At 35.4% G+C, this 17,570-nt stretch overlaps 1 long non-coding RNA gene across 33 annotated transcripts in view; it reads left to right on the plus strand.

Annotated features, from left to right (window-relative positions):
• The window catches only part of LOC146397799 (uncharacterized), an 85,726-nt gene that overhangs the window by 6,455 nt on the left and 61,701 nt on the right, over positions 1-17,570 (plus strand). For 9 of the 33 annotated variants that reach the window (XR_014823667.1, XR_014823672.1, XR_014823674.1 and 6 more), the window contains exons 3-4: positions 4,917-5,036; positions 16,795-16,836. This is a non-coding gene — a long non-coding RNA (uncharacterized LOC146397799). Of the gene's footprint in view, positions 1-107; positions 138-4,916; positions 5,037-5,736; positions 5,847-9,084; positions 9,119-16,794; positions 16,837-17,570 lie in introns of those variants that run through there. The other 24 variants (XR_014823679.1, XR_014823684.1, XR_014823683.1 and 21 more) reach the window with 6 other exon arrangements.

A 17,570-nucleotide genomic window follows, 5' to 3' on the forward strand; every position in this document is an offset into this window, starting at 1 on the left:
TTGTCAGTTACCATGTGACTGTGACTAAATAGGTCATATGTGCTCAGGGAGCAAGACTGTGAAGAGTATGGACTGTCTAATGTTCCCACTTCCCCATTTGCTCACAGGTGAACACAAGGTTTGATTTCAGGAGAAAGGTAAGCAAGAGTAGGATCTCCTGTTGTACCTTCTCTTTCTAGTTCCCATCTCTTGTCAGGGCTTATAATGTACATGTAAATCCCTCTCTCTCAGCTTCTCCAAATTCAGAGCAGATTTGGCAGTGCTTGTTCTATCTGACTATCTATCTATCGGGACAACACTCAAATGAGATTATCTCACTACATGGGAATAATTTTTGTCCATTTCACATCAATTAATGCATGCAGTATTTTCCCATGTTTTACCGTGTTCACCAAGTTTTGGCATTAAAATACTGATTTTTTGCTATAGTTTCTGCCCCCATGATTTTATAGTTCCAGAAATTCATCTCTTTTCTCTTTGTCAAATCTTGCTTTTAAAAATATCTGCAATAAAGAATAAGTCAGACTAGTCAGACATTTAGTCAGTGAAAAGCTAAATGAGTATCCTAAATGTGTATGGTTGCACATCATTGGTTTTATAGTGGAAAAGAGTTCATATGTTATTTGGAATATGTAGCAACACGATCCTTTTTGAAAAATAAACTAAACTTTGCCCTGAATTCCTCACAGTGTTAATAGGAGTTGCACATGAGTAAATCAAGACAGAATTTCTGCCCCCTGGCACAACACAGCATATGTATATATTTGCTCTTCAATCCAATAAGGACTCTAGAGTATAGAACTACTACCATACAAAATAGAAATGAACTTCAACATAGGGGTAATGGATTTGGTTCTCCAATAAAATAAACCTTAATAGCTATCTCACTTTCTTTTTCAAATGAATAGAAATTAAGAGAGGTTCTGGATCTTGGTAAATTAGTAAGTATGAATAATTTACTAAAATAATGGCATTACATTTTCTATACAAATAATCTGGCCTTTGATAGCAATACTTATTTCAAGCTACATTTAAGTGGCCTTCTTGTCATTGCTTTATTCAGTCATGTAACAAACACTTAAAGAGCACCTATGGTATGAAATATTTAGTGCTAGTTAGTAACTATGAGGGATCTAAAAATGAACTAGACATGGATTTTGTTCTAAAGAAGTTAAAAGTCTGTTAATATTATTAGAGGTACATCAAGAATTAAATGATAAGTCATAATATATGGCCATTGGAGCATTAACAAAATTAATTTATGACTGTAAATTTGAAATTTGGTAATCTTTCAGATAGTTGGGCTATAATTAATATATTGTGTTTAGAAATATATCTTCATTGTTTTTATAAAGTTTTCCTCTTAAATATGTTTCTCTTACATGCAAGGACGTGACTCAGAAGCTCAAAGGTGCCTAAGAGTAGACAAAAAAAACAGTTGTGAAAATTATTTTCAATATTATTGATGCAAAGAAATTTAGGAATCATTAACCTGAACTTACTGATAAACACAATAGCAGTGATAAGTAATATCTGAATTATGTAATGTTCAGACTCTGGAGGAATGCGGTATTATTACATTTTCACAGTTTAATATGAGAATTGCTTATCTCCTCTCCTTATTTCTGCTTTATTTGCAAGAATTAAAATTCAGTTTACAAACTAGTGTTTTCAAAACATGTAATTAAAAAATTAAACACAATGTTATTTTTTATTATAAAATTTTTAAGTTAATCAGTCATAAAAAAAGGACCTGGGCCTGGGCATTCAGTTTGTTGAAATGTTGTTAATATGTATGTAGACCCAGTTGTGGGATTACTCTCTCTACCTGAGACTAAGTTTTTACAAGGTCCTTAGGATAACACAATCAAACATCATATTTGATGGTGATTTATTCTGTGTATGGAATAAATAGGTATAAAGAAGGGAGTGCCCATTGTGGCTCAGTGGGTTAGGAATCTGACATAGTGTCCTTGAGGATGAGAGTTTGATCCCTGGCCTCACTCAGTGGGCTAAGGATCCGATAATACCACAAGCTGCAGTGTAGGTGGCAGATGTGGCTGGGATTCAGCGTGGCTATGGCTGTGGCATAGGCTGGGAGCTGCAGCTGATTTGACCCCTAGCCTGGGAACTTCTATATGCCACAGGTGAGGCCCTAAAAAGAAAAAAAAAAAAGGTATTAAGATATGTTTTCTGCCAAGTTAAGAATAATCTATTTTACAAGATGACAGCCAATCCCACAAGCAGAGCAACTTGTACTAAGAGGGTTAACTTGGTAGTTAAGAATAACAAACTGATTTGTCACATGGTAACAGACTTAATTGGTTAAAACAGTGTTTATGACAACAGCTACTGCCTTTGGAGATGTGGAAAGTCTCAACTACAATTTTTAGATTAGTTGGAACAGGATATTGATCTATACAAGAAGCTGTTCAGAAGTAGATTACTCCCAACTTTTCTCTTGGATGTCTACCCTTGGTTTTACTACCAGAAGGATGTTGTATGAGTTTCCTATTACTGCAGTTACTTACCACAGACTTAATGACTGAAAACAACTCAAATGAATTATTTTTCAGTTACGGAAGTCAGGAGTCTGAAATTGGGTCTTAATGGACTAAAATCAGGGTTTCATCAGGAATGTGTTTCTACTAGTGGCTGCCTGAATTCTTTGGCTCATTGCTTCTTCCATCGTCAAAGCCTGCAAGGCAGCATCTTCAAATCTGTCTCTCTGACTGTTCCAACCTCCTTCCACGTGTAGTAAGTTGTTGTTACATTGGGCCCACTCAGATATTCCAGGATAATCTCCTTATTTTCAAGTCAGCTGATTAGCTACCTGAATTCTATCTGTAAATTCCTTTGCCGTGTAACATAACATATTCATAGGTTCCAGGCATTAGGATGTGAACATCTTTAGGGATAGCATTCCACCTACCAGAGGTGAGACTAAGTTTTTATAAAAAGTATGAATCATCAGTCCTGCATCAACATTCTTTGGGCTATTCCAGTTGTAGATCATTTCCTCAATGCTATCTAATTCCTCTCATTTGGTTCTAAACAGTGCTGTCGACCTCACTGATATGATAGACTACTCTTTTCTGCTGTTGTGCATCATGGTTAGATTTGTTCAAAATGTTAACTTAGCTAACTTTCATTTGTCAGGAGTGTTCTTTTTTTCTTTCTTTTTCCTTTTTAGGGCCGCACTTGCAGCATATGGAAGTTCCCAAGCTAGGTGTTGAATCAGAGCTGCAGCTGCCTGCCTACACCACAGCCACAGCCATACCGGCTCCGAGCTGCATCTGCAACCTATACCACAGCTTGTGGCAACCCACTGAGCAAGGCCAGGGATTGTACCTGCATTCTCATGGATACTATGCCAGGTTCTTAACCTGCTGAGCCTCAGTGGGAATTCCAGCGGGAGTATTCTTAATGCTTTCTCACATCAGCTCTAGCAGATTTCTAGGAAAGGGAGTAAAAGACATTTGGATGAATCCTGACATGGAAGTTTTCATTGAAACAGACTTGGCTTAATACTTTGTTCCAAATTCTGCCTTATGGATAAAGTGCATTTGTATTGAATCAAATTTTTTAAAATTGGTGTTTAATTTGGGGCTCAAGCTGCATTCATAGTGTTGACAATCAACATATTTAGATGTTTAAATGATGGACTGCCTTTTTCTTTTATCCCCCACATGTCTGGCAAATAAGCTTTCAGTGAACATTTGTTATATCAGTCAATATTCACTCAGTATTTAGCTTATAATATAAATATATTTCAAAAATATGCATTTGCATAATACCACTGAATTTTATTGTAAGAAAGGCAAACTATATAGAACTAGATCAAAATCCTCAATAATTTATTGTCGTGTATTTCTTCATTTGTTCATTCACTTATGCTAGAATTTTAGAGGTGAACTGTACCTTATAGGTCATCTATTACAAGCTCTTTTTTTTGCATATAGATAGCAGAGTCCATAACAAAGAATTGCTGAAGCTCACTGTTGGTCAGTGGAAGTTCTACAACAAAAAGCCTCAATGACCCAGGACTCAAGTCAATACTTGTCCTATTCTATAGATATATGCCTTTTATTTATTCATTTATTTATTTATTTAATTTATTTTTGTCTTTTTGCCTTTTCTAGGGCCACTTCCCGCGGCATATGGAGGATCCCAGGCTAGGGGTCTAATCGGAGCTGTAGCTGCTGGCCTACGCCAGAGCCACAGCAACCCGGGATCTGAGCCACGTTTGCAACCTACACCACAGCTCACGGCAATGCTGGATCCTTAACCCACTGAGCAAGGCCAGGGATAGAACCTGCAACCTCATGGCTCCTAGTCGGATTTGTTGACCACTGTGCTGCGACGGGAATTCCGATCTGTGCGTTTAAAAATTTTTTTTTTAATAAAATGAAGTATAGTTCATTTACCATGTTGTATTAGTTTCAGGTGTAGAGCAAAGTGATTTAGTTATACAAATATGTGTATATACATACATATATATATATTTTATAGGTTATTACAAAATAATAAGTACAGTTCCCTATGTTACACAGTAGGTCTTGTTGGTTGTCTACTTTGTGTGTGGTAGTGTATATATGTTAATCCTAACCTCCTAATTTATCCCTCAGCCCTCTTTACTCTTTGGTAACCATTAAGTTTGATTTCTATGTCTGTAAATCTATTCCTGTTTTGTATATAATTTCATTTTTATCATTTTATTTTAGATTCTACATATAAGTGATATCATATGTTTGTTTTTGTTTTTTTCTATCTGGCTTACTTCACTCAGTGTGATAATCTCTGTGTCCATCCAGGTTGCTGCAAATGGCATTATTTCATTCTCTTTTATGGCTGAATAATATTCCATTGTATATATGTATCATTATCTTCTTAATGCATTCATCTGTCGGTTTCAGACCCTGAAAGGAATGATGCGGAAATGAGATTGGGATTGTGGAGATGGGGTTTTTTTTTGAAGCCCTATCCACAAACTGCTAAAGGACCTAGAAAGTGAAGAAAGCAATTCCCATGACCAGGTAGGGATGTACACATGTACAAGCTCATCATTCAATTTTTAAGCCATTTGAAGCAGTTCTTAAGTGTTATAGCCCCTTCACACCCAGTCTAAATTTATTCACGTTAGGGTGGTGAAATAGAGATTGAGAGAAAAAAATATCAGCCTTTCTGAGGGACACATTCTGCTCTGCAAAAGGAAATGGCCTTTTTTAAAAAATGCAGACATTTCACCTCAATTAAAATTCTGAAGATTTGGTATCTTCCAGAATATTGTTTAAAATTGAAAAATAAATTGCAATAAGTTTTATATCAAGAAAATGCCTAATGGTAAGGAAGACTTTTCCAAAATCAAGTCAGAAATATTGGTCAGAGAGGTTATATGAATACCAATATAAATTGTGGTTAATCTTAGTCATCTTAATAATATCTGACATTACAAGAGGGGGCAGTTTCTCTTTCTACATTTTGCATATAACCCATTAGATAATAAAGCAGAACTAAGCACAGGGTGGTGTTACCAAGGGAGGTTGGGGACTCTCTCCTTGGGGTCATAAATACAGTTTTCCATCTGCTGGAAACAGTTTAGGTGAAACATGCCTGAAGTCAGGGGCTGGATCAGATGATCTCTGGGGGTCTCTTCCAGCCTTTTGAGTCTTTGTGAGAAATTTCTAATCAGCATGTTAATGAGTACTTTAAATTTGTATTCTGGTTTCCTTGAAGATAATTACCAGAAACACTAAGCAGAGAATAGCATTTCTTAATGCCTGTTTAAAAGAAGAGAAAGAAGAAAGAAAAAAAAATGGGATTCTGTTGAAAAAGAAAAAAAGAGGTAATAAAATGTGACCCACTTGATATCAGAGAAGGCAATTACCTGAGAAGGTAGTATGGTTCACTGGTCATGATAACATCTGAGAAAGTTCAAGGTTGCTGGATCTTTTCCTTGCTCTTATGATGTCTTGCTGTGTGACCCAGGGCCAGTCACTTGACCTAGTGTCCTCATCTGAAAACACAAGACCCCAGGAGTTGTGCTTGATTACCTGACTAATATCAAGCTACAGGAATTAAATGAAGAATGGAATTTCATTTTGAGCTTCATCACTGTTGCAGCGATGACAGATGGGAATCATATGAATTAGGTTAGGCCCCTGCGCTTCATTAACCGACAAAAAAAAGTCTGAGCCACATGGATGGTAAACTAAACTTTGAAAATCCTTTAAGAATCTTCATTTGGATATTATATAGGTGATAAATAGAGCAAAGATATATTTTTATTTCTGTATTATTGAAAATAAAGTCTAATAATATTCTCTATGTTCAGTTAATTTAGTGACTCCAAAATTGGTCCCAGAAAAGGAATGGGAAAAATTCATACATTAAGTCAATATCTTTTCTTCCTATACTTAGTTTTTGGAGGGAAACAACACTTTTTATTATTATTGATGTATAGATACTTTATAAATAAGAACAATCATGTATCATTCAAAAGTATATTTCTCCCTATGTCCTCCTTTCCTTTACCAGTAGTAAAATAAGTTCAGTCTAAATTTTCATGTATTTATTGGCATAAAATATCATTTACCCTGGGTGACTAAGCTGAAAGGTTTCCAAATGTGGCATATTGGGTTAAATGCATAGCTTCATGCTATTTCCAACAATACATTTTCCCCACCAGAGATTACGGCTTGTTTTAATAAACCTGCCCTAAACAAGAAAGCAAATGAGGAAGGAACTAAACTAATGCCTAACACAGAAGATAATGTTTTCCAAAATCAGCTAAAACTTATCTCCGGGTACTACTAATACCCAGTATTTATATCTTAATAAATAACATATTCTTGATTCTAGTGAGAGAGAGCCAAACCTATTCTGAAAAACTAGTTGGCATTTTGATTAAAGATTGCAATTATGTGCAGCCTTTTGTTCACGAACATTAAAGAGAGAGCAAGGATATCACAGGAAATCCTACTCTATAGGAGGTTTGGGGAATCATAAATTCTGGTTCCAACTCTGCTATTCAGGTTTTAGATGGCATTATACCTTAGTCCCACCATCTGTACAGTGTGAATAATCATATTTTGCTAACTCACAGGTGTGTTGTAAAGAACAGAAAGTAACTCTGAACATACAACCATTCTTAGAGCCCAGATGATAAGGAAAACAAATGGTTAAGAGATAGAAAGTAAGTGGGTTGAACTAACTTTCTTTCTGTCTGTCTGTCTTTCTTTCTTTCTTTCTTTCTTTCTTTCTTTCTTTCTTTCTTTCTTTCTTTCTTTCTTTCTTTCTTTCTTTCTTTCTTTCTTTTTTTCTGTCTTTTCAGGGCCACACCCGTGGCATGTGGACATACCCAGGCTAGGGATCTAATCAGAGCTACAGCTGCTGGCCTACACAGCAGCCACAGCAATGCCAGATGCCAGATCTGAGCTGCGTTGCGACCTACACCACAGCTCAGGGCAACACAGGATCCTTAACCCGCTGAGCGAGGCCAGGGATTGAACCCGCAACCCCTTGGTTTCCAGTCGGATTTGTTTCTGCTGCGCCATTATGGAATCTCCTGGGCTGAACTTTCTAATAAAACTCTGAGAAGCACATTTAACCTGACAACAACATATTCTAACAATGTTTACTTACCAACATTTTTATACAGCTCAATTTTATCTACAAAATACATATGATTTGGACTCTGGGACTTTATTCCAAATTCTGTGAGGGACAACAAAAAGAGAAAAACACAGACCAATCCTGCAGTGTTTTGTTATCTCTTACATGAGGGATCAGCTAATGGTATATTCTCACTGTAAGTCTATGCAATATTTAATATTGAATTACACCTTTAATTGAAAGATTGAACAGTATACCTTAGTTGCAGAACAAGGAGTATAGCAACTGTTAGGATTTGAAGAAATGCCTTTTTACTCCAGATATTGGCATTTGTTAACATGACACAGGCAAAATGCCCAGCAAGCCTTTGTGTTTCTCATTTTTAAATTCCGAATTCCAAGATTACCAAATCTATATTCCCAAATTAGGCCAGACATTCACATACACTCAGAATAGAAATGTTATAGTGTACCTATGGCCCATTTTAAGCACCCGTTTTAGCTTTTTAGTGGGATATTCCTAGGTATAGAAAAAATCATTGTGCACCAAAGACTCACCCCTGGTGTTGACTTCTAAAAGCATGTTACTACATGTGTTATTATTAAAAGTTATTAAAAGCAAGTTAGCATTCTTTGGTATATGGTAGAAAGATAACATGCTCACCTTTTTTCATTCTCGAAAGAACATTTCCTATCTCTGCTGCCTGATAAACAACTTTAAAGTCTTAACTCTTCCCCCTCCACTGAAGAAAATCAGAGTTTTGGAATGTGGAGTTAGAAGTTGTATGTCTCCAATTCCTTTCTTTGTATGACTTTCTGTGAAGATTTTGCCTCAACATACTTTTTTTTTTTTTTCCAACCAATCTCTCAGATTCTTACTTTTGTAAATTTGAGCTCCATTAAAGAAAAATGAAGTAAATGACACAAATAAGTTGAGGAGCCCTGGTTTAGTTCTAGGAAAGTCAGAAGGAAAGAGAATTTCAATGATAGGTAGTCAAAACTGTGAAAGTCATGTACAGTAGATGAAAAGTATAGGGCAGAGAAAAAGGCCATTCGATTTTGTGATTGTCACTAGTGACCTTCAGAAATGTAGTGTAGGGTAGAAGGTCAGAATATTTTGAGATAAAGAACAAATGATGGTGGAAAAAAAAAAGTGGAATCATCGAGTAATGAATACACCTCAAAATTTTGAGAGTTAAATAAAAGGAGGTAGCTTGTGTTCAAGATACTTAAAATATAACCTCAGGACATCTGATGGGATGTGTGTGTGTAGGTCCAGGAAAACTCTTTTAATTAGTGGGCCTGAGCATGCTTATGGAAAAATGTGAGAAATACCTTCCTGTTTTGTATAGGATTATTTGTAGTCTGTGCCCTATCAGCTTTGAATGGGCATTAACAAATACACTTACTTTACAAAAAATCATTAATAACTTTTACCTTTTTTAATCCTTTTCATTCTCCTCACCCTCAGAGGACCAAGGTCAACAGTGTACTTTGCTCTCAAGGTAACTAATATTGTTTTGGGGTTTCATCCTGTCCTGAGTTTGAAATGGTTTTGAGCATCTGAATTCTTTTGAGTGAAATATCTAAACGGTAAACAGCTCTCTGCTAATATTGATGACTTTAAAGGAAGGAAGTGCAGAGAAGGAATAGGAAAATCTCTTCCCCCGTGAGTGTATTTATAGCAACATGAGAGCTTCTAGTAGAGACAGAGATGAAAGATGGTGGCACCATTGTTTATCAAACTGGGCTAAAGACTACCTATATCACAATCATCTGTGATGTTTATCTGTGTCATAGATTTTCCAGGCAAAGCACAAAGGAAAGCTTATCTTTAGAAAGGAAAAGGAGTATCTTTGCTTCTGAGATTTAAGGGGGGGGGAAAGAAAAGAGGTTGGATGTCCTCTATGGAAAAGTGGACAAGTGAGCACATAAGTATCTTGTTTATAATATCTTGATTTTCTAAGTGATGTGGGAAGTAAAGTCCTCTTTGGAAAAAGAAGTAAATAGGTGGAATTGTGAGTGGGGAGAAAATAGAGAAGTTTTGGGAGGGTCACTATGTTAAATTCCTTAGGAATCAACAATATATTTTTTTTAAGGCATATATATTTTTTTAACATTCTAACAATTTATGGAAACTTAAAATCAGTGCTAGCTAAGTCCTAATGAAATTGGTATTTCTGGCACATATGGGAACTCTATCACAGCTATTCATATTGTCACTTAAATTGAGTTATGTGCATTGCTGAAAATGTCATCAAAATGATTACTCTGTGATTCAGCAAGGAAACAATAAGTTATTTTATACTTAGAAAGGCATGGCAACAGAGTAGTGGGACATGAATTTGATATTAATGAAGGAAATATTCATCAGAGTAGGAATGAATACAATTCTCTAATTTCTTGCAAAGAACAATCAAATGCTTTAATGAGATCCAGGAATATAAGATATATATATATAACTGAGATGTTTGTAAAAAGATTGGCAATCACACACCAGGCAATGTAACTGAAGGAAAGAGAAATCCCCATATACCTCAGAATAGATGAATGAACTTTCAAATCAATGAGAAATTGATTTGACCAATGAAGTTGTAACACAGAATTATTTTAAAATTGTTTGACATCCATTTGCCAGAAATTTCAGCTAATTGAATAGTAGCATTTGCACTTCCAGCAACAAGTGATTCAGTTGAAGAAAACTGAATATAAATTTAGTCAAATAGGATAAGCTGATGAATCCTTTAGCTCTTTGACATACCCCCTAAAATTAGACTGTCAATACCAAAGCACTACGAAGATGAAGATCATGAGCATGAATGAAGAAAGGCAGTCTATCACCACGAAGCTGTGCATAATTGCCAATGACCAAATAGTTTCTCCATGTTCAATTTTAACCTCAAAATATTTCTGGAAAATATCTCCTCAGAAATGTTACTCTATATTTGCATGCACATACATGGATATATGCACACACAGAGATGGTTGGAAAATGACTGAGCTATTAGACCAGATATATGTTTCCTGGAAGAGATACCTAGGAATCTTTCCTAATGAGTACCAATATTTTACTTCTTGATTTTAGCTAGTGGACATGCATTGGACTTGTTTAAAAATAAACTTAGCAAAAACTATAATGACTTAGTCATTACTGCTGCCAGTATGGGTATACAACTGCAACCTTGTGATTTTCAGTCAACCAGTGAAGGGCCATTTAAAGAAGGGCATGAAGACTTATTGCTGAAAGAAAACTATTAACGTCTACTAGTAAAATTAATGAAATGTTTCAGAAATCAAAAACTGCCAAATAGGAGTCAATAGTCTAGATGAAAATCTTAAAGAAAATAGTGAAGATTATAAGAAATAACTGTGCATCAAAAACACATTTGCTAGGACAGAAGATGATAATTAACATGAAAACTTGCCCATTGATGAATGAGTCAAAAAGAGATTTAAAAAAGTAGGCTCTGAAAGTAAACAGGAATTTACTTTAGGAATTCCATACCTATTGAAATTGGGACTTAGAAAATTAGGTATCCTTCCCAAAATGATATAGTCTGCTGATATTTTTCTTTAAACATATGCATAAAATTATATTAAAATTTTTTATGTCTAAATAAGTCTAAAAGCTCTTTCAAAAAGTGTAAAATAATGGAGTTCCCATTGAGCTCAGTGGGTTATGAACCCAACTAGTATCCATGTGGATGCGGGTTCAATCTCTGGCCTAACTCAGTGTTAGGTTAAGGATTCCATGTTGCCACAAGCTGTGGTATAGCTTGCAGATGCGTCATGGATCCAGTGGTGCTGTGGCAAAGGCCTGCAGTTACAGCACTGATTCAACCCCTAGCCTGGGAATTTCCATATGCCACAGGTATGGCCCAAAAAAGGAAAAAATAAAGTATGAAATAAAAAGTATGTAAATTTAAGGAAAGCATGTTATAGTTTAATTGGCAGGTTTTTTTTTTTTTTTTTCCTTCTCAATTGCACATAAACAACAGTACTTCTGAGAAATGATGGAATCTTAAAGTACCAATCTGGGAATTTTTACAGTGTTATTATATGTCACTTTTTTCCCTATATATTCTCACTCATATATTTGAAAAAAAAAAAAAAGCAATTTTTTTTTCTAGGAATTCTACTAAAAACTAGGGAGAAAAAGGCTAATGAGCTATAGTCTTGGGATTAATATATTCATAGTCTAGTTGAAGGCAAAGGCAGAAGTAAATTATAAGGTGGTAAGCACTGTACTAATGTACTTTTTATGGTAGATATAAAAGCACTAATATTGGATAACTATGAAGAAGTCACTGGCTCTACCCAGGAGATTCTAAGAAAACTTAATAGAAGAAAGATTAGGGATTAAATCATGAATAAGTGTTTATTAAACAAAGAAACATTTTGAGCAGAGAGAACAATATCTGCAAAGAAACAATATATGCAAAGTGATAAAGTGTCCTAGAATGTTCAACAAATAGAGTGAAAATCAGAGTGACAGAAATGTCAATATTAGAGGAAATGAGGAGGGTAAATTGGAGCCAGATTTTGAAGTACCTTGTTTGCAGTGATGAGGACAGTGTTGTAATGGGGATCACTTAATTTTTCTCTGCATTTTTGTGTTTGATTTTTGAATTTCTTTTTATTGTGGTAAAAATATACATGACATAAAATTTTCCATTTTAACCATTTTTGGTGTACAGTTCTGTAATATTAAGTATATTCATGATGTGCTAATTTTTTATTTTTGACAAGGCAACTTTGTGGCAGATAAACTTGAGTGCAAAGGCACTAGATTAAAAAAAAATGAATTGAGTGTTTCAATTGAATATTTGATAGGACCAAAATTAGACTTGAAGACTGGGAGATACAATTAAAGTTTGCAGGAGGAGGATTATTTAAGGGGAATGCACATGAGTTCCACTCTAGATATCATGATTGCTACATTTATGAGACATCTGTGGGAAGCCCTCCAGTATACAAGAGGAAATATAATCCAAAGCTCGGGGAAGATGTAGAGCAAGAGTCATTAGCCTTGTTGAAGTGAACTCTCTTAAGGAATATGCAAGAACATGAAGAAAATGGAATCAAGGATGGAACTATGATGAGACTCCACATTTAAGAACTCACTAAGGACAAGTCAATAAAGGAGCCCATGAAGGAATAGCAGAGAGAAGACCTAAGAGAGACAGATATTGTAACCATCAAGTAAGGAAATTGTTTCAAGTGACAAGAGCATCTAACAGTATCAAACATTAATATTCAGACAGGATTAAGCTTTTAAAACAGTCCATTGGATCTGACAATTAGGAGTTCATCTGTGAGTCTAGCAAGAGCAGTTCTATAGGATACTTGGGGATGAGGTCATGAGCAGAAGTGGATTATAGTGAGGTGAAGAACAGTAGTAGAAATAGTAAGACTACAAAAGAATAAGAAAAAAAAAAGGTAGATAATATTTATGGAGCACTTAGTGCCAGGCACTGTGCAGTATTATGTAAAATTGTAACATGTAACTCCCCTACCAAATTTTCGCAGTAGATATTAAAATTTTATAGACTTAGAAAAGTTATATAACTTTCCCAAGGACATTTAGCTTTCCATAGCCTTTTATAAGGCAAAAGTCAGGTGTATATTATTCCATATACCATTGACAAAGAGTAAATAGAAATTTAGGATATTTGTAAAAGTAAATACAAGGTATTCTTTCAAGACATTTGACCACAAAAGGAAGAGGTAGATAAGTCAGTAACTAGAGGATGTAGTAATATTTTTTTTTGTCTTTTTGTCTTTTTTTTTTAGGCCCACACCCATGGCATATGGAGGTTCCTAGGCTAAGGGTTGAACTGGAGCTGTAGGTGCCAGCCTGTACCACAGCCACAGCAATGTGGGATCCAAGCTATGTGTGCAACCTACACCACAGCTTGCAGCAACACTGGATCCTTAACCCACTGAGTGAGGTCAGGGATTGAACCTGTGCCTCATGGATATTAGTCGCGTTTGTTAACCTCTGAGCCACGATGGGAATTCTGAGCCACGACGGGAACTCAGAATGTAGGAATATTGAGGCAAGTTTTTTTCTTTCCTTCTTTTTTTTGGGGAGGTGGGAATGGGGATGAGAGGCACAGTTGGTTTTGTCTTGGTTTTTAAAATTTTTTTCTATTAAAGTATAGTTGATTTATAGTGTTGTACCAATTTCTTCTGTATAGCAAAGTGACCCCATCTTACATATATACCTATATACCTATATATCTATATATTCTTTCCCTCTCTTATATTATCTTCCATCATAGACTATCCCAAGAGACTGGATATAGTTCCCTGTGCTGTGCAGTAAGACTTCATTGCTTATCCTTTCTAAATGTAATAGCTTGAATTTAGTAACCCCAAACTCCTCACCCATTCCACTCCCTCTGCCCTCCCCCTTGGCAACCACAAGTCTGTTCTCTATGTCTGTGAGTCTGTTTCTATTTTGTAGATAGGTTCATTTGTGCCATATTTTAGATTACACTTATAAGCGATATCATGTATTTTTGTCTTTCTCTTTCTGACTTAAACTTCACTTAGTATGAGAGTCTCTAGTTGTATTCATGTTGTTGCAAATGGCATTATTTCATTCTTTTTAATGGCTTAGTAGTATTCCACTGTATATATATGTACCACATCTTCTTAATCCATTCATCTGTCAGTGGGCATTTAGGTTGTTTCCATGTCTTGGCTATTGTGAATAGTGCTGCTAATGAACATAGGGGTGCGTCTATAGAGTTGGTTTTGGACTGAAGGAGACTTGAATTATTTTAATTAGTTAAGAAAGACAGAGTTTCAATAATGCAAAAGAAAAAGAGAATTCGAGTAATGAGAACTCAGAGAAGGAAAGAATGAAATTTCCAGTTCATGGATCAAAGGTTTACTCTCTGCGAACAGAAAATATCTGAACTCATAGAAGAAAATGATAAAAAATGTGTGGCATTATACATAGATAACTGAGCATTGTAGAGAAGTTATGGAATTTTTGACTGATACTCATCTCTTTTAATAGTACATGATATGTTTGGGGATTTGAAGAGTATAGTAAACATTTACAAGTGTGTCAAGGAATTGGAAAAGAATGTAATTATAGTAGTAAGCACTTTATGGTGGTGGAGTTTAAATTAGAAACCATAACTTTGTGTGAACACCAATAAACGTTGCCATGTGATTCATCATTACCACTGTGTGAGGCACTGATAATAAGAGAACTGAAGGCGGTTCTTGTACTGATCCATGGACTGCGATTGGTTACTGAGGGTGTAATAGAATGATGAGAAAGGATGAGAATTCAGGAAAGTGGTAAAAGTAGCATTAGGGTGAAATCAGCACAGAGCTGCTAAGTAGGGTGTGGTTAGTTCCTAACTGGTGTCGCATCAGAACTGTAGTGCAGACAGAGAGTGAAAAATATGAAGTAATAGGGGGTCGTGAGAAGAGTACCAGAATTTCAGAGTTTAAGCGTTTAGGATCACCTCTGAGTGTTGGCTAGGTTGAGTATTTCACCTTGAAATAATTTTGCTAAAGAAGGAGAAAGAGAGGTCTCCAAATTAAAATCATGTCTAGTAAAGTAAATAGGTGTTTTAAATAATTTGAATTTCACTCCTGGTTGAGTAGTCCTTCCAGCCTGTCATTCACTAGCAGCTTTGACAGGGAAAAGTAATTCTCAAGAATTCAGCTCCAACAAAAACACACAGATTCCTATGCCTAACTTTTTATTCCATGAAAAGAGATCCTTTTTCTCATCATTCTCTGAAATGCATCTGCTGGTACACAGGACCGAGAGCATTACCTCTTGGATCCCAAATTCTAGTTAATGTAGCTACTGCTGTTACTCTACTCCTGGAAGCCTGTATGTATTTCTCTCAAGGTTAGAGTTCAGGTCTATAAGAACATAACTGTTATTCTTCCTCAAGGGCTAATTTTTGTATTCATGGTCAGTCACCGATGCTTGACAATCATTTTTGAAGAAATTTGTTCATTGTTTCGTATCTCTTTATTACTAAGACCATGCTTAGGTATTTGCATAATATCAATTTGCATAATGTACTCTATCAGCATTTATGTGGTATTTTATTATTTCATCTCTTCTGTTATTTTCTTGCCCTTTGCCTTTAGTTGTTACATGTTTTTTTTTTTTTTTAAGCTTATTTCAGTGACAAAAGCACTCAGAGATGCAGCATAAACAAATATCCATGCCTATTATTTTAATATATTACTATTTAGATAAAGTTCTGGGTAATAAGGCAAGAGATTTCTTACCTAGGTGCATCTGATTGATCTGTTTTTTTTTTAACCAAAAGTATAGAAACAACCTGAAAGCTAGAATCCATATACCATCAGCTAACTTCTATTTATATCATTTATATATTTTCTTTGATGCTAACTTACTTTATATGTAAGCAAGATGGGCTCTTACCATGCGTCCTGACCAGTTCAAACACTACTTATTACAAACTCTTTCCTGATTTCTACAGGCACAGTTAATTACCTCCCCGTCTGTTTTCTCAAACAATTCTGCTCATGTATATTATTTATCATTTATCACATTGTATTGTGCAATCTATTTACAGGTCTAAATCATTCTTTAGACTTTGACCCATTTGAGGATTGAGGCTGTCTCACTTATAATGAATCCACAAAAGCAATAAATGTGTGACTCAGATTCTGTGTAATTCAAAACAAGTTATTAAACATTTTACTTATAGTATAAATTATATAAAAAAACATAGTACAAATTCTAAGTGTACAAAAAACATAGTACAAATTCTACGTGAAATGACTCCTCAGAATCACTCTCAGGCATCTCTCACTCAGAGGTACCTCTCAGAAATACTCTGGTGACTGCTCAGGATCATGGAACCTTTCCCTGGTCCAAGAGTAACTACATTCAGACTTTTAACATTATAGTTTCGTAGTAAATAGTAAGAAAGACTTTTATACAGTTTTTGTGATCCTATATAATTTTGGAGTAAATGAATTTTTTCCCTCTTTGTTCTAATATACATATGAATGAAACACAAACTGATGATAAGTTCAAGGCCCAGAATAATCCAAATTTAATTATACCCATAAAAGTGTCAAGTAGTGTTAATAATGATTATCTAATTTGAACACTCAATAGGTATGATATACTAAAAAGTAACTACAATTATTTATCTTCTAGGAACAGAGAAACGGATACCCCAGAGGGTGATGGTATTTGGAGGTAAGGCCTTTCTTTGCAAAGTAACTAGGTTTAGATGAGAACTTGACTGGGTCTTTGCGATGGGATTAGTGCTGTTGTAAGAAGAGACACCAAAGAGCTTGCTGTCTCTCTCACCTTGTACACACAAAGAAGAGGTCATGTGAGCACACATGAGAAGGCAGCCATGTGCGAGCCAGGAGAAGATCTCTTACTAGAACGCAAATATGCCAGCACCCTGTTTTCAGACTTCCAATCTCCAAAACTATGAGAAAAAATTTCTGTTGTTTAAGCCACCCAGTCTATGGAATTCTGTAATGGCAGCCAGAGAAAACTAAGACAAAATCATTTACAAATGTTCATAGTATTTGGACCTTAAGCTTCTTGTATGTGCATAATAATACTTCAGTTTCCCAGAATGTGTGTAGGAAGAAATGTACATGAAGCCAGGCTCTGTCTTGCCATGGCTGGTACATGTATCATTTTCTTAGAACAAATGAAATTTGCACCTGAGAGTTTGGTGATAGTTCCTTTTCCCAATGTTAATGATGCAATTAAACATTATCAAATTTAGATTAGGTCTTCCACTTAGAGCAGTAGTTCTCAATGAGGGTGATTGCCGCTCAGGAGACATTTTTGTTTGTCACAACTCATGGTAGTGTGGAGAGTCCTAATGAAATCTAATGGGTAGAATCCAGAAATGCTGCTAAATACACTATAATACATGGAACGATTCCGTACAATAAAGAGTCATGCTC

This window comes from Sus scrofa, chromosome 13 (assembly GCF_054392235.1).
Source record: "Sus scrofa isolate SSC_HxYL_T2T_F1_AM1 chromosome 13, Sscrofa_HxYL_maternal_Yorkshire_Landrace_v2.0, whole genome shotgun sequence".
NCBI lineage: Eukaryota > Metazoa > Chordata > Mammalia > Artiodactyla > Suidae > Sus > Sus scrofa.